Source organism: Suricata suricatta, chromosome 1 (assembly GCF_006229205.1).
Source record: "Suricata suricatta isolate VVHF042 chromosome 1, meerkat_22Aug2017_6uvM2_HiC, whole genome shotgun sequence".
Lineage (NCBI taxonomy): Eukaryota > Metazoa > Chordata > Mammalia > Carnivora > Herpestidae > Suricata > Suricata suricatta.
Genome location: NC_043700.1, coordinates 99,892,779 through 99,911,843, shown reverse-complemented (window position 1 = coordinate 99,911,843; position 19,065 = coordinate 99,892,779).

Below are 19,065 nucleotides of genomic sequence, written 5' to 3'. Positions count from 1 at the left end.
GCGCCCCTAGGAACGTGTTTTCAATGAGGATTCTATAGTCACTCCCCAACTATTGGTTTGTGCAGGCCAGCTTTTAAGTTGTTTTTAATCAGGACTCTGAGTTTCAACTGTTCTGAAGCAATTTTCTGCCAACTTCTTGGCTCAGTTTTCTAGAATCTTATAGGGAGCATTGGATCAGGCCCCAGAGGAATGAGTCAAACTTAAGGTTCAGGTACTTCCTCAATGAGCCTTTATTCTTTCATATCCCAACTTAGATTGGCACCTACATGCAGCTTCCCAATGCCAGTTGGCACAGCTGCTCAGGATCCTATCTCAGTGGATCCCTTGTATTGAATAAGCTTGAGGCACTATACTTCACTTCTATTTGAGGACTAAGGCCACACTCTCAAAGGGCTCTTACTTGATTCTTATAGCCTTCTGTTTCCTTCTTGAGCTACCATTGACCAAATTATCTTCGTTACCTTTAGTTCTAGAAATTATTCACTCCTTTCCTTATTTGAAAAACTGTGTAGTATGAAAGTATTATACCTAACATACGTATGTGGTGTGATGTGCATGTATTTGCAGTGTATGAGGTTGTCTTTCTGTATTAGCTTGGTTTACCATATGAATTTTAAGTTAAAATGCATTTATTTTTATTTTTTATTGTTTACTTATTTATTTTTGAGAAAAAGAGATGACGGGGACAGAGAGAGAGGGAGAGAGAGAGAATCTCAAGCAGGCTCCACAATGCAGGGCTCAATCTCACGAACTGGGAGATTATGACCCTAGAGCTGAAACCAAGAGTTGGATGTTTAACCAACTGAGCCACCCAGGTGTCCCTGTATTTACTTTTTAGAAACAAAAACAGTCTTCTTTATGCAAATGTAATCTTTCCACCCAAACATCTTACTAGTTTCAAATTCAAGCAATATTTGGGAAGAGTCCCAAGATTGTTGGGCTACTCATCTTTATTCACTTCATATTAATAGTAGAAGACACTTTTTAAACTCATTATACTTGGGAATATGCATTGTTTAGCAATTGTTTGAAATTGGCACAACTGTGTGTTAAACATTTTTATAAGTGCATACATTTAAGTGCAATGCACAGGTTTCTTTGAAAATCTTTTATTTCCCAAATTAGCTCCTGTGAAACAGAAGCCACCTGCTTTGTAGCCAGCAGACAGACTCGGCTAATGATCTGCTGATTTCTATTATAAAATTCCATCCACTGCTGCCTCCGGCTTTCCTTTTTGATGTGTGCAGACACTCCTACCCTATGCTCACCCAACTTGTCATTTTAAAACACAGTTCACCACAGCACATTCAAGTACCTGTTATATACAATGCAACATATATACATGCATTTGCCTATCTTAAGCCATGTTCATGTTCTTCTCCCTCATATATGGAAATATGACAGAGTAATTTCCCTCATGGTGTTCTGTTTGTCACTGCTCATTCAACACTGTAAAAAAGAGCAAAAATTTTGCCAGCATGTGATGCCATGTCATGTGATGTGCTAAGCTATTTATTGGGCTTCATTATTTTTAATTTTAAATTTCATACTCAAGGTGATATTTCATATGTCAGGATCAATAATCTTTAAACTGAAAACTGTGAACAGAGTTTTGATGATAGCTTCCTCAGACTGAGGCTGCTCTAATCTGCATACACCCAGGAATATGTATTTCTTGTGTCCTGTAAATCCTGGTAGGAAAAGTTTTCTGAATGACTTACAAAATGCATTTATGTTTGAAGCTGTTCCTTAAATGTCTGCAATTTGTTACCTAGGGACTTTTCAAGGACTGCTATAGAGGCTGGATTTGTTTGTTGCATAAAAGTTGTCCCCTTGAGAGACCTTTTATTAACTATTCTAAGAGGCAATACTGCACTATATAATTTAGAAAACTTTAAAAATTACAATTTTGAGAAAAGCAATTTTGCATTTTAAAGAGCAGTAATCCTCCAAACCAAGCTGTTGAGTCTGTTTATGAAATATAGGTGGGGAAATTTTCAAGAATCTTAAAAACATAAAGTTAGGGATTTTGCCTACTGTACATTTATTTTATTTTACTATTTTTTTTATTTTTTTAGATACAGAGAGAGTGTATGAGTGGGGAGGGGACAAAGGAAGAGGAGCAGAGGGAGGGAGAGGAAGAGGAGCAGAGGGAGGGAGAGAGAGAGAGAGAGAGAGAGAGAGAGAGAGAGAGAGAGAGAATCCCAAGTAAGCTCCATGCTTAGCACAGTGTCTGATGCAGATGCAGGGCTCTATTCCATGACCCTGGGATTATGACCTGAATGGAAACCAAGAGTCAGACACTCAACCAAGTAAGCAATCCAGGCACCCTTTATATATTTATTTTAAAATATTAATTCAATATTTTGTACTTTTGACTAAATAACCTAATATTTTAAGGCATTTCTGGATGATCCAATTCTAGAAAACTGATTATTTAAACAGGCACATTTATTTTTTCATATGGGTGGTAGACATCTTCCCACTTGGATTATCAGACTGAATTGAAAAGTCCTACTCAAACCAGAGTTGAGATAGTATTTAGGACTAGTCCAGGCTGGTGAAAATTCCAAGTACGTCCAAATGGATTCAATTTAGTGAACAAATATGTGAAGAAAATAAAGTTCTGATCTTATTCGTCTTTCCAGGGAAATAACCCAAGTTAATGGATCTATTATGGAATCCTGAGAAGTTGCTAACAAAGCAAATGCTATTATTATACCAATTCACTTTCTTTTGTTATTTTTAATAAATGAAAGGATTTCCATCACTGCAGAGCTAGAACATAGAATATTATACCTATTCGCACTCGCGCGTGCGCACACACACACAAACACTCATTCTAAATGAAGAATTATTAAAATCGAATCTAACTAATTTTTCTCCTTTTTAAATTGAATTCATTTCTCTCAAACTAACATTATTTCCTGGCAAAAAGTTTCCAACTAGTAACCTTCCAAAAAATCCTGAGATTTGCCCAGGGATATTGTCATTTTTCACATTCTTCTAGTTTATCCATTTTCTTCCTATTCAAAGATAATACTGTGCATTAGACCTTTCCTATTTGATTCCTCAAGAAAGTCAAAGTGATGACTTATCTTCCTTAAGTATTTCTACAACATAGGAGGAATTGTAGGACCTTGAACATTGAGTATAACAGTAAGAGGAAAATGGGAATAAGCTATATTCATGGGTAGTATATAAACATGCTTTATTAGTATGATAAAGACACTATTCTAAGATCCACTGGTGACTCTTGCATTCCATTTTCCCTTAAAGCGGTCTTAGGTTAATGTTTGTTTATTATCAAGTGAAATATTTTTTTTTGCCATCTCATATTATTGCACTAAACCAACAGATCCACTTCAAGAAAGCTCTGTCTTCCTTGTTTTTAGAAGTTTCAATATGTTGGATACTTAAAGTATATAATTCTGATAAGAACAAGTAAAATTTATGTTATATCTGGTTTGTTTGAAGTAAAACTTTCCTTTAGAAATGAGACATTTCTCACTGATGACCTCTTAAGCTACTGAATTGAATTTCCTTTAAGTAGCAATAGATTCCTCAAAATATATTTGATTTTTAAGGAAAGACTGTTTTTTGTTAATGCTGTGTTTCATTTTAAGGAGTCGCTTTGTTTTACTTAAGGTTAAAAAGGTTTTTTCTTGTTTCTAAAAGGAGCATTTTTTTTGGAAATTGTCCCATGTCCTTTAATGATAATGTTGCCCAGAATAGTTCTATTGTCAGTCTTGTGCTTGCTTCGGGATGTGCTGCCAGTTCCAGATGCTAGAGAAAACAAGAACACAAAGACAGATAACAGGGGCTTCTGCTCTGACACACACAAAAAAACCCCACAAAGAATAAATGTGAGCTAAATTTGTACCTTTTAGTATCTAAAAATAGAACGTGTAAAAGAAAATTTTTAAATGTTTATTCATTTTTTGAAAGACAGAGACAGGGTGTGAGCAGGGGAGGGTCAGAGACAGAGAGGGAGACACAGAATCCTTAACAGGCTCCAGGCTCGGAGCTGTCTGGACAGAACCTGGTGTGGGCCTCGAACCCACAAACTGTGAGATCATAACCTGAGACAAAGTCAAACATTTAACCAACTGAGCCATGCAGGTGCCCCTAAAAATATAATATTTTAAAGGTACTTAATTTTAATTCATTCTATGAGATATATGTTTTCTATAAAGATAAATTCAACTCATAAGCTATACATAAAATATATTTTATTCCTTCAAATAATATATCAACTGTTAGCAAGTTTCTCCTATGGAGATTTGAATTTATACCTACCCCACACTCTTTTCATGGTAGAGAATATCTTGTTAATTCCACATTTACAGAAAGTAATATTAAAGGTATTTGTGGACAATTAGGCATCATGCATACTAACTGATAAGTGATTGGTTCAATATATAAATTTGAAATAGCCGATGAGGTCAAAAATTAATTAGTTGAATGGCAAATGTATTTCTAGACTTTGATTATTTTTATATCTTACTAACTTTGTACACATAGATGTGTTTGCTACTTCTGTATCTTTACATTTCTGTTCCTTCTATTTTTTAAAAATTCCCTTTTAGCATCCACTTCTGCTCAGGTCATGATCTCACGGTTTGTGGGTTCCAGCCCTGCATCGGGCTATGTGCTGACAGCTCATAGCCTGGAGCCTGCTTCAGATTCTGTGTCTTCCTCTCTCTCTTAATCCTCACCTGTTCAAGCTGTGTGTGTGTGTGTGTGTGTGTGTGTGTGTGTGTGTGTGTGTGTCTCAAAAATAAATAAAACATTAAATTTTTTAAAAATTCTATTTTAATTATAATGCTTATTGAATTTATGTTCATGAATTTTTATATAGTTTATTGTCAAGTTGGTTTCAATATAACACCCAGTGCTCTTTCCAACAAGTGCCCTCCTCCATGACCATCACCCTCCTTTCCCCCACTCCCTTCAGCCCTCAGTTCATTTTCAGTATCAAAGAGCCTCTCATGATTTACCTCCCTCCATCTCCCTAACTCTTTTTCCTCCTTCCCCTCCCCATGGTCCTCTGTTAGGTTTCTCCTGTTAGACTTATGAGTGAAAACATATGGTATCTGTCCTTTTCTGCCTGACTTATTTCACTTAGCATGACACCCCTGAGGTCCATCCACGTTGCCACAAATGGCCAGGTTTCATTCTTTCTCATGGCCATGTGGTATTCCATTGTATAGATAAACCACATCTTGTTGATCCATTCATCAGTTGATGGACATATAGGCTCTTCCATGATTTAGCTATTGTTGAAAGTGCTTCTGTGAACATTGGGGTACATGTGCCCCTATACATCAGCACTTCTGTATGCCTTGGATAGATCCCCAGCAGTGCTATTGCTGGGTCATAAAGGAGTTCTATGGATAGTTTTTTGAGGAACCTCCACACTGTTTTCCAGAGTGGCTGCACCAGTTTATATTCTCACCAACAGTGTATGAGGATGCCCATTTCTCCACATCCTCACCAACATCTATAATCTCTTGATTTGTTCTTTTCAGCCTCTCTGACTGGTTTGAGGTGGTATCCCAGTCTGGTTTTGATTTTTATTTCCCTGATGATGAGTGATGCTGAGCATCGTTTCATGTGTCTATTGGCCATCTGGATGTCCTCTTGGAGAGGTGTCTATTCATGTCTTCTGTCCATTTCATCACTGGATTATTCATTTTTCAGGTGTGAAGTTTGGTGAGTTCCTTGTAGATTTTGGATACTTGCCCTTTATCCAATATGTCATTTGCAACTATCTTTTCCCATTCCATCGGTTGCCTATTAGTTTTCTTGATTGTTTCCTTTGCAGTGCAGAAGCTTTTTATCTTGATGAGATCCCAAGGGTTCAGTTTTGCTTTCATTTCCTTTGCCTTTGGGGATGTGTCGAGTAGGAAATTTCTGCAGTTGAGGTAAAGGAGGCTGTTTCCTACTTTCTCCTCGAGGGTGTTGATGGTTTCCTGTCTCATATTCAGGTCCTTCGGCCATTTTGAGTTTATTTTTGTGTATGGTGTAAGAAAGTGGTCTAGTTTCATTCTTCTGCATGTTGCTGTCCAGTTCTCCCAGCACCACCTGCTAAAGAGGCAGTCTTTTTTCCATCGGTTACTCTTTCCTGCTTTGTCAAAAATTAATTGGCTGTCCATTTGTGGGCCCAGTTCTGGGTTCTCTATTCTATTCCATTGGTCTATGTGTCTGTTTTTGTGCCAATACCATACTGTCTTGATGATGACAGCTTTGTAGTAGAGGCTAAAGTCTGGGATTGTGATGCCTCCCGTTTTGGTTTTCTTCGTCAATATGACTTTGGCTATTTGGGGTCTTTTGTGGTTCCATACAAATTTTAGGATTGTTTTTTCTACCTTTGCAAAGAATGCTGGTGCAATTTTGATTGGAATTGCATTGAATGTGTAGATTGCTTTGGGTAGTAATGACATTTTCACAATGTTTATTCATCCGATCCATGAGCATGGAATGTTTTTCCATTTCTTTGTGTCTTCTTCAATTTCTTTCATAAGTTTTCTATAGTTTTTATTGTATAGGTTTTTTTTTATATCTTTGGTTAGGTTTATTCCTAGGTATTTTATGGTTTTTTGTGCAATTATGAATGGGATCTGTTACTTGATTTTTCTTTCTGTTGCTTTATTATTGATTAATAAAAATGCAACCGATTTCTACACATTAATTTTGTATCCCATGATTTTGCTGAATTCATTGATCAGTTCTAGTAGGTTTGTGGTGCAGTCGATTGGGTCTTCCATGTAGAGTATCATGTCATCTACAAAAAGTGACAGTTTGACTTCATCTTTGCCAATTCTGATGCCTTTTATTTCCTTTTGTTGTGTGACTGCTGATGCTAGGACATTGTTAACAAGCATGTTTATCTTTTCTTGTCACTAGTCCAAAAAATATGCTTAATGTACATTACTAAAGGCTATGTGTGTGATAACCTGTTTTAATGTCAAAAGTTTGCTGTATGTCCACAATTTCCTTAAGACCTCTTCAGAAAAGGATTCGTTTGCCTTAATGAATACTGTTGGGTAAAAACACAGTATAATAAGGGAAATGGGCAGAAGCAAGAACTCCCTATACCTAAGCGACTCCAAGAATGAATGTCCACATTTTAGATGGCACATTACAAGAACTTTAATCTTTTCTTAAACACAATAATGTTTTCTTTTGCTCTTATTCCCAAGATTTCTAAGCATATTTTTCATGCAGGACAGTTTTTCAACCTTAATGTACAGTGTTTACCACTATGTTAAACAACAGTGTTGAGAGTGGACCCCCCCTGTCCTGTTCCTGATCTCAGCGAGAAATCTCTAAGTTTTTCCCCATTTAGGATGATATTAGCTGTGGGCTTCTCATAAATTGCCTTTATAATGTTTAAGTAAGTTCCTTCTATTCTTTCATGAGGGTTTTTATTAAGAAAGGATGCTGTGTTTTGTCAAATGCTTTTTCTGAATCTATCAACAGGATCATATGATTTTTATCTTTTCTTTTGTTAATGTAATGTATCACATTGATGGATTTGTGAATATTGACCAGCTCTGTAACCCAGAAATAAATCCAACTTGATCATAGTGGATAATTCTTTTTATGTGCTGTTGAATTCTATTTGCTAGTATCTTGTTGAGTGATTTTGCATCTGTATTCATTAAGAATATTGGCCTGTAGTTCTCTTTTTTTGTTGGGTTTCTGTCTGGTTTGGGAATCAAAGTGATGCTGGCTTCATAGAATGAGTTCAGAAGTTTTCCTTCTATTTCTATTTTTTGGAATAGCTTGTGAAGAATGGGTATTAGCTCTGCTTTAAATGTCTGGTAGAATTCCCCTGGGAATCCATCTGGCCCTGGGCTCTTATTCGTTGGGAGATTTTTGATAACTGATTCGCTTTCTTCACTGGTTATGGGTATGTTCATAGTTTCTATCTCTTCCCGTTTGAATTTTGGTAGTGCATGTGTGTTTAGGAATTTGTCCATTTCTTCTAGGTTGTCCAGTTGATTGGCATATAATTTTTCATAGGAATCTCTGATGATTGCTTGTATTTCTGAGGGATTAGTTGTAATACATCCATTTTCATTCATGATTTTGTCTATTTGGGTGTTCTCTCTCTCTTTTTTTTTCCCCCTCTGAGGAGTCTGGCTAGAGGTTTATCAATTTTGTTTATTTGTTCAATAAACCAACTCTTGGTTTCATTGATCTGTTCAACTGTTTTTTTGAATTCTATATTGTTTATTTCTGCCCTGATCTTTATTATTTCTCTTTTTCTCCTGGGTTTGAGGTGCTCTTGCTGCTCCCCTTATAGTTCCTTTAGGTGCTCTCTTAGATTTTAAATTTGCACTTTTTCTAGTTTGTTGAAATAGACCTGGATTGCAATATACTTTCCTCTTAGAACTGCCTTTGCTGCATCCCAGAAAGTTTAGATTGTTGAGACTTTGGCTCAGGTCATTATCTCACAGTTTGTGGGTTTGAGCCCTGTATCAGGTTCTGTGCTGACAGCTCAGAGCCTGGAGCCTGATTCAGATTTTGTGTCTTCCTCTCTCTCTGACCCTCCCCTGTTCTCTCTCTCTCTCTCTCTCTCTCTCTCTCTCTCAAAAATAAATAAAACATTAAAAATTTTTAATTCTCTTTTAACCATAATGCTTATTGAATTTATGTTCATTAATTTTTAATTTTATTTCTAGCTTCTGGTGATCTGTCTGTAGAAAATTTCAAAACTTTAACCACCATTTGGATAATACTTTCTATTTTCTAAAGTCATTATTTTTTAAATTAGTTTGTATTCTGTTAATGATATCTGCTTCATTTACTTTGATCATGTTTTTGTCTTTTCTCTGTGCATATGTATTTTACTTTAAAGCAAGGTTTTTCCAGAAACATTTTAAGCAGACTTTTTTTACCCTTCTATGCTATTATTGCTACAATTTCAAACAATTTCTGCTTTCAAGATTGAAGCAGTAGAAGGAAATATGGGCAACCTCAGTGCACATTCAGTGACATGTTTAGAGAAGAAAATTGACACAAAATGCTAAGAAACCTTACAAATTTTCCAAACCCTCTGAGAGTTCACAAAATATATTACTTCCTCCCCCATAACTTTTTATAAAAGGAAAAAATTCTTAAAGATACATAAAAATTGCCCAAACATCTCCACAATGCACAAAATTACAAATAATTTGAAGCTGATGAGTAGAAATATTCATTTTTTGACCAATTTGTCATGTTGAGCAATTTGTCATTATGATCATTTTGTCAAATCAGCTAGTTTATTTTCGACCAATTTACCTGTAGTTTAAGAAAATTGTTCTGCAGTCTCTGGTGTTACTAGAGAAATTTAAAGGCCCCTAGGAGAGAAAATTCTGTTCAAAGTAAATGGTGATATAATCTTCCAAAGGAAGTACACTTTTTTCTTTGGCCCTTGGTTTTATTCCTTCCAGATCATTCAATAGCTATGTGTGCAATGTATTCCAGTTTGGTAAGTTCATTTGATTTTGACCAACATTTAATGTGAGAGTGTGGCATACAAGTATCTTAAAGGTACTAACTTTATAAGACTTTAAAAATTAAATATGTTTAAGGTATATCAGGGAGTAAGTAAAACAAGTTACAGAAAAAAATATGATTTGCATGATTTTACATTTGCACAAAATAAAACAAATAATACAAAAGTTTGCATTTTTTGACAATCCTCTGAATAAAGGTGTTATACAGAAAAGAATGATAAGGTCAGAACTCTCATTTTTATTTGGTAGCTTTTTGTGTTATTTAGAATATCTATAAACACCTAGTACTTTGATAATTGAAAGATTACATGGTTTGGGTGACTAGACAGCCATTTGGCTTGCACACGTGTCTAGAAAAAGCTTCAGAGCTAGGTCAAGAATTGGAAAGTGGCAGATCTAGGCACAAGCTTGACATTCAAAGGACTGTGCATGATAGTCATGCTGAAGATACTCTTATGAAGATAATGAGTGTCCTTGACTCTCTAGAGCCCAAGAGAGGATTGATTGGTGAGCTGAGTCTCTTCTGACACTGAGATGGAAATTACAGAGCAGCAGACTTCCTAGGTTCTGTCAAGGCAAAAATTGCACCAAAGCGAAACAAGTAAGGACTTATTCAAAACTATTGCAATAGAGAGATGGCTCAGCTAGCTAAGCGTTCAGCTCTTGATTTAAGCTCAGGTTATGATCTCAGAGTTGGTGGGTGTGACCCCTGCATCGGGCTCTGGGCTGATGGCATGGAACCTGCTTGGGATTCTCTCCTTCTCTGTCCCTTTCCTGCTCATGCTCACTCTCTCTTTCTTTTCAAAATAAATAAAGTTTAAAAAATTCTTAAGATTATTGCAACAGGAGTGAGAGACTAAACTCAACTCTGACCAAAAAAATTTAAATTAAATTAAATTAAATTAAAAAATCAGAAAGGTTTTTAAGTCCTGAAGGGTGCTAGTGGAAAAGTACTGGAGAATGTTAGAGGGGAATTTCATCAGTGGGATGTGTCAAGCACATTGAATTTTTACCCATTTATTTTCTCTGTGATTAAGCCATCTGTTTCCTTATTGGTGCCCATTGAATTCAGCCTCCTACATTCCAACAGACTAAGAAAGAGGGGTACTATCTTCTTTGATGATTGCATTTCAAAATTATAGCTCCTAGGTTTCGAAGAAAGACTTTCCTGAGTTGTAAACATGGCAAGAAAATTTTGGCACAGAAAAAAATCACAATTGTAAGTTTTTTAAGGTAAATGTTTAAGAAAAAGGAGATTAGGCATTTGTGGTTGGTTAAGAAGAAACCTATATAAATTTCCATCAAGCTAAGTGGAACACTGAAATAATCTTGGTCATTTCCTTATATTTGTACCCTAAAAGGTCAACATTTCTTTGCCTTTCACCACCTAAGGGATTCTTATAAGAATATGACAATAACTAGATGTGAGTTAAGATGAGCTTGTAAATTAAAAATACATATAACATATTATATAAGGGAGTCTAGTAGTCAGAGAGTCAAGGTGATGAAGATTTCAGAAGACAAAAATTAAACCTATAGAATTACTTGAAAAATTTGTTGTAAAATACCTGAATAATCAAATAATAAAGCACGTAATATGCAATGCATCACACAAAAAATAAAACGCACTCAGGAACCAAGTTTATCTTAACAAACTAAAAGAATCAAGAAATGATTCAAGCAAAGCATGTTACTCTTAAGACTTGTTTTATTGGTTTGAAAGTTTAAGTTCAAAAAATATCTTATAGGGAGGCTGGTGTGGGTTGTCGGTTAAGTCTGACTTTGGCTCAGGTCATGATTTCACAGTTTGTGAGTTTGAGCCCCGCATAGGGCCCTCTGCTGTCAGCATAGAGTCTGCTTCAGATCCTCTGTCTCTCTCTCTCTCTCTCTCTACGCCTCCCCTATGCTTTCTCTCTCTCCCTCTCTCTCTCTCCCACTCCCTCTCTCTCTCTCAAAAAATAAACAATATTTTAAAATATCTTACAGTACAGATACATACAGAGATAGATATTATATGGAAGAAGCAAGGGAACAGGAGATGTAATATAATAGGTCCAAATGAGGGGAGGGGAATTCAAGTATGGAAGATAGGTAATAATTACACAAATAATAACAGTAAAAATTCCTAAAGGAAAAAACATGTGAATTTGCAAACTAAAAGGACTCACCTGTTTTTCAGGTGGATGATGAAAAAAATTTCATGGCATTTCCAAATTCTGAATCTAAAAGATAAAAATAAAATTCTTTCAAACTCTCTGACAGAAATAACAAGGTAGCTACAAAAGAAGAAAAGAAAGCAGATGCCATATATCAATAATATTGGCCATACTGGAATTTAAAATATTATAAATACTCGCTAAGGAATAAGACCATCAAAAGCATCTGAAAGAAAATACTATCCATTAAATATGCAATATATGAAATTATGTTCAATTTCACAAATAATCAGAAAATAGAGTAAAGGTTAAGATCATGAGGAAAATAAGTTATAGAACCAAAAGGCAATTGTATTCAGAGTAATCAATATACTGATTTTTTCAGAAATCTTCAGAAAATGAGAAGTAACCTAAGGTTTGTAGATGATTGCAACAAAAAAAGGTTATCAGACAGTATGAGGCTCAGAGAGGGGTGTTTAGGGAGGAGAGAGTAAAAATTGCATAGAAGGAAGATTGGGAGACAATTTCTAAGTCTCTTTCTATTCTGCCTGTCTCACGAGCAGCCTGCCTTTGCTCTGACCTATGTTTTCAAGGATGTTTGGAGAGCAAACAACTTCAGGAGACAGAGATAACGAAGGGCAGATATGTTTACTGCCATTGCAATAAAAATATTGTCTCCCTATTTGGCGAAGATCAGGCAGTCTTATTAAACATTTTGAAAAATCTGTGTTCCCTGTGCTCAGGGTTCCTCCTCTATAATGCATCCCCATGTGCCACCTGTGTCACCCTGCAGGACCTGGGTTTCAGGGAGCAGGTGGAAGAAAGATGAGATTCTGGACACTGTTCTATGTCTCTGGAAAGAGGAAAGAAAAGGAAAGAAGGGAAGGGAAGGAAAAAAGAAAGGAAAGGAAAGGAAAGGAAAGGAAAGGAAAGGAAAGGAAAGGAAAGGAAAGGAAAGGAAAGGAAAGGAAAGGAAAGGAAAGGAAGGGAAGGGAAGGGAAGAGAAGGGAAGGGAAGGGGAAAGAAAGAAAGAAAGAAGAAGAAAGAAAGAAAGAAAGAAAGAAAGAAAGAAAGAAAGAAAGAAAGAAAGAAAGAAAGAAAGAAAGAAGAAAAACAGAAAGACAGAAAGGAAGGAAGGAAGGAAGGAAGGAAGGAAGGAAGGAAGGAAGGAAGGAAGGAAGGAAGGAAGGAAGAAAGAAAGAAAGAAAGAAAGAAAGAAAGAAAGAAAGAAAGAAAGGGAAAGAAAGAAAGAAGGAAAGGGAGAGAGGGAGAAAGGGAGAAAGGGAAGGAGAGAAAGAGGAAGGAAACAGTATCCAAATAAAAAAAGTGTACTGAGACTTGGAGACAGTTCAGGAGAGAAAGAAAACTAATGATATGTGAACATAAATACATATAACCACCGACAGAATATGTTCATACCTATAAACTGTCGTATTTTAATGGGTTGATCATCTGTCTGGGAACACAAAATATGAAACATGGAACAAAAGAGGATATACTATGAGAGAATCCTCGACAGTACTCTGTACCTCCTAAAACCTAAGAGGTGATATAGGAGGTAGTGGAGGTAACAGTGCTAAATCCTCCCTCAGATAGTGGAGAAGGAAGAAAGGGAGAAAAGGAATAATTGTATTTTGAAGATGTCAACTGTGGGATGGATTTTGGCACTGTGGAGAGGAAACTGTGCTTCTCAGCAGGGGAAAAATTTTGGCATCTTGTTGCTAAATAATCGTCATACATGACTGAAAAGAATTAGGAAAGCCGAAGTAACTATGGATATAATGGTGAGGCAGAGAAAAGTTTCTACATGGTGGGATAGGGTGGGGTCGGGGTAAGGAACTGATGGCATCTTGATTAAAGAAGAAAAAAGAAGGAGGAGGAGGAAACATCCTTGTTTTGTGAATGAAGGCCTGGTGAAGGGCATTGAGAACCAAGAGGCAGCCTTTCGTGGGGTGGACTGCAAAGTAACAGGGGCTAACACGTGAGCCATTCCAGGCTGGCTGATGCAGATATCCTTACCTGCAGAATTACAGCTGAGACATGCACAGATCTGGAGGAGAAAGGAGCTCTGGAGAATTAGGAAATGATGACAAAAGGGAGTCAAGCCATCACCGCTGAACAAGATTGCTTGTTCAAAGTTAAAACCCCTCCACTTTCTAGCTTGGAACAAAGAAGGCTGGAAGCTGGCCATGCAGTCTTCCATCTTGGGTTCATACACTCTTATGAGACACGAGACCTCTGAAGTCCCCAGGGCTGGCGGGAGCAAGTGAGAAGTGGTGAGAGGGCAGGACAGTCTTTTTTTATTACTATCTGACATTGGTTTCTACTAGATTTGAAGATATTTGATGCCAAAATCTTTTCCAGTTTAAGCATTTCTTGCCAGTATCTCTTATCTTCCGAATTCACTGCATCTAATATCTTGACTCTGAAAATTCCCCAAACATACATCCATTGATCCCACTCCCTTTTCAATGCATAACTAGTATCTCCAGCTTTCATTCTGTAAACTATCTGCCATTTAAAATCTTCTCAGTACAAAACATCTTATTTTCAATATACAATGTTAATAGATTTCTCAGTAATCCATTTTCAGCTCATATTTAAATATACACTTACATAAATGTGTGTGTACATATATATATACATATATATATACATACTATGTTCCCCAAACTCAATATAACATTCTAAAGAACAAAATATTGAAGGTGAATCTTGAGATACATCCTAACTATAACTGACAGAATGTCAGAACTATACATAAGTGTGTTGGAGATCAAGTTGCATATAAATGGTATGCAAACGAAATACATTTCCATAGGCAAAGCTATTATTAGTTATTGGAAAGTAATAATTTTATGATTTTTCATCTAGGAGCACCTGGGTGACTCAGTCAATTAAGGGTCTGACCTTACATTTTGGCTCAGATCACGATCTCACAATTCATGAGATTGAGTCCCACCCAAGTCAGCTCCATGCTCACCACACAGAGCCTGCTTGGGATTCTTTCTCTCTCCCTCCCTCTCTGCCGGTCCCCATGCTCACTTTCTCTCTATCTCTCTCTCTCAAAATAAATAAAATAAACTTAAAAAATGATATTTCATTTAAACAATAAGATTTTTTATTTACAGACATATTACTAAGTTTAGTTACATTTAAGGAAACTGGTTGGAATTTCAGGGGTAATAAATTTTTTTAGTTCTTCCTTTTGTGAAAAATAATATATAGGCTCTTGGTTAGTTTTGCACAATGCATCTGACTTTCAGCAATGGATTACTAACTAAATGGGGCTCCTCACATTTCCTCACCATCTAGTACATGATGTCTAAGTTAGTACCACATGTATTAGTTTTATGTTATGGCAGCCCCTTTAAGTTTCACTTCCCTGTGAGGGAATCCTAGTTGCTATAACAAACATGCATCAAGACGTCAGTGACAAAAAAGTCAATGTGGCTGAGGTTGCTGTTATAGTTGCAGGCCCCGTCTTCTGGTGGCTAAGTGCCATCCCTGGTCTCTATTGTTTTAGGTCCTCATCAGTCTCCTTGCAAACCTCTGTGGCCACCTCTCCTCATACAAGTCCTAACCTGCCGATGAGAGCTACCACTGAACTTGTTAGTGATGCTGGTGCCCCTCTCGGGCAGCACATTCCTGGTGAATATGACTGATTGTCCTCTGGACCCTCTCATCAATATACTATTCCTCTGAGAGACCTTGGAGCTCCTCATAATATGCTCATTCCAACATGCCTGTCTTACTGGGCTCTTTAACCCCTTCCATGATAATTCAGACATTTCAACTTCATTTAGCGTGGGCCACCGCTTTCTCTACACTTCTCAGAGCCACCATATCTGTGAGTTTGCCTATTCCTACTGAGTCCTTGCCAGAGAGTTAATGTCCCAAAAGAGCTTATGCAAGTAAATTAATTCTTGCTCAGCCAATTCTATGCCAATGCCATAGGTCCTCCACTGAACGCTCCAAAAAACTTCAGAAGTCACTAAGTGCTCTTTGGTGGCTACCCAAATAGTCCTGAAACCAGAGAATTCCCAATAACAAGAAGCTATGAAATGCTATATTTGAAAGTGTGGGAAATCACCAAAGCCAGGGGACCAAGTAGAAGTTAGAGTCAGATATCAGGTGATCTGCAGATATAAAGAGCCTGACTGGTACCTGGCCAACAAAGAGCAATGGCCCACCTTTCTGGGAGCAATTGTCTTGAGACAATCGTCTCTGTTTAGAGCAGATTAAGTGGCATACCAGCTGCAAAGTCTCCAGCTATCAGGCTGTGAGGATAGTCTAGCCCAGAGCCTAGTAGTAATGAGCCATGACCAAGCTGCAGAAATGGCTTTGTGTGAACAGAGGTCCCCTGCCAACAACTTGAGAAAATGCCAGTTCCTCCTGTACTCAGATACTGTTCAGAAAAGGAGGAAGCGGAATCAGGACTCCAGGAGGCTGGAAAGACAGATGTGATAGGAAGTTAAACTTTAAGTTCATTGAATAAATTACCCAAAAGGCACTCATTTAGACTGAGGGGAAAAAGGTCTAAACTAGAATTTAATGATATATTTAGTCCTTATTATTGTTAATCTTCCGTTAGGGAAATAGGGTTTTGTGAAAAATGATGTCCTTGCTGAAAATAAGGAAAGTTTAGATCTCTGTTGTTTTCGTGTCTATTCATATTCTTATTTCCCTAAATAGCTTTTTCTTAAGTTCTGTTGTTTATGTTCATCTATAGGAGGAGGCTACTATATAGGAAAAATGAACCTATTATAGGTAAGTCTTCAATATACATTCCAGCCTTCTTTCATGGATAAAAGCATACAACTTGGGGAATTGACTCCAGATTCAGGAATGATCTTTAATTAGCAAAACCAGTCAGGTCGCCCATTTCCCTCGCTAGTTTCGGGTTGAGGAACCTACATGGGTCACTGTAGGGTTTTCCCCCAGCAACGAGCAGGTGACTTATGCTAAATTAGAACACAGGGTAAGATTTATTCGATGGATATGAAAGAGGAGATTTGCACATAAGAAAATAATCAGTTCTTTGATTTATGTAGCCATATTATAAACATAGGGAAAGAAATTAATATTGTACAAGGTAGACGGGAGAGATGGAGGAACCTGAGCCCTTAATGATATTCTTGAGCTGCAAAATCTAACAAACTTGAAGCCTACAAAACTTCTACACTTTTTAAATTTCTTTATTGTTTGAGCCAGTGTGTGGCAGGAATTTTATTTGGAACCAAAAGCATCCTGATTGTTACACGTCAATATGAAAAATCAATCTATTATGCTCATGCAACCGGCTGTTCCTTTTGAGTTCAGTGTTAGCTCAAATACTGTATTGCCATTCAGTCAGTGCTAAATCTTTAACAGAAGTTAACAGGCTATTCCTAAAATAGCAACAGAAATAACCACAGTAGCAGTCAGCTTGTCTCTTCAGTCAGAGACATCACATCCAGTAGTCCTGTTATAAACATAGTGAATTGTTCTCCTAATTGAATTCATTTTTATAAAAGAAAAATGTATTTCTTAAATTGAGAGATAGACTATTTTCCAGGAAAGAAGAGTATCCCCTATTGACAAACAATCTCCAAACCTCCATGCTAGCAGAAAAAAATTTTTAAAAGAAGATGATTATCATATAATGATATTACTTTTACAATTTTCATTCACATTACTTGCTAAAAATCACCACAAAAGTGCTACCTCTGCAAACATAGCTGTGTGGAGTTTGTTTCTAATATATTAAACTGGTATAAATTACTCTGCAAGGTATTGCACAAGGAATTTTAGAGGGAAAAAAATGCTGTATGAATTCAATAGTCTTAACTATATTAAGAGAGAAAAGAAGGAAGGACCTACAAATGTTTTTCTTTTGCTTGTTTGTTTATTTTTTGTTTGCTTTACTGTACCAATAGAGGAATTATATACATGTTTGCTGAAATTTTCTTTTATCTTAAAGCAGTCTCTCTTTTTATCTTTAGAATAGTGTGTTTAAATATATATCAGAGACAAAAGTAGAAAACTGCTGCTAAAGTTTTCTTCACATCTTGTAGCTAATTTATTACAACGTGTAAAATGACATATCAGGTAGGAAGTTCAAAAAGACAGAGATTCTAAAAGAACCTACTACTGAGTTCTCTGAACTCACAATGCAGAAGCACTATTAAAGCCACGGGAGAATTGAATTTTAGATAAGTCAATTGATGATAGACTTTTTAAAAACTGTTCTTACTTGCACTATTTGTCTTTAGAATATATCTGCATAGGGAAAGCTAATCTTAATTCTAAATTCTAAAATTGTGACCTGAACTTGTAAGAGCTCATTTTGCTATGTAAATTTCCATTCAGGATTTACTCTAGAAGATCTTGAGAGTTAGTCAATATTTCCTTAAAGTTTTTTAGGTATTGAAAATAGTATTAAAATGATTAATGTCTAATCAGATAAAAGCTATGTAAAAAAGAAAAGATATGCTCCAAGTTTAGCTGGAAAGAGCATAGCACATACACTTGAGAAAAACAAGAACTTCCATCCTCCCTGAGGAGACATCATACTCCCTGATGAGATATAAATGAGTTTTTCATTTATTTTATAAATAATTTTATTTAAAAATTTATTTATAAAAAATTTTATTTTATAAAATAAATGAGCTGTTCTAAATGGATCTCTGCATAGTTCCTTAGAGCTATAAGATTATATTATCTTAAGAACATATCAATATTAAAAGCATATTAACAAGGAGTAAAAAATGATTAAATCTAAGTAGGATACTTGAGAGAATTTGAAGTCCCATGGGGCAAAGTATTGGTTCTTCTGTAACGTTCCCATCAATAGAATAGAATCTATAATGTAAGTCTTAATCTATATTTTAATAACTATCATTAGATATCTCCCATTATCTTATTTTTAAAAAGGAAATTATAATACCATAGTTTATTCTCCTATAATGTGTCTCAAATTATATTTTTCATGGCCCTCAAATGCTCTGATATTTTTCCCCTTTTTACTATTTCTAACAATTCAAAAACAAATTCTACTGTAAATTAATTCTATTTTCATTAGCCGAGAATCTCAGAATTTTGTTAATTTGGGCAAGCCACTTCCTGAGTCTGAACCTTAATTCTTCATCAATTCAGTGAGGGAATGAGTATGTTGAATAAGGTTGTTTCCAAACTGCCCAAAGTGTCCATGAAGACTTAAACTTGATGATTCTATTAACCAATTAAGAAATGCCTACTACATTATGTTTTCTGGTGGACTGTGGAGCTACCGGCAAAAACGGAAAAGTTCCTTGAATATAAATACATGTAGCTGTCAGAGTAAACTTCAGAAATTGATTTTTACAAATAAAAATCTTAACATTTTTAAAAAAGTAGCTATTTTCAAAGTAACAGAG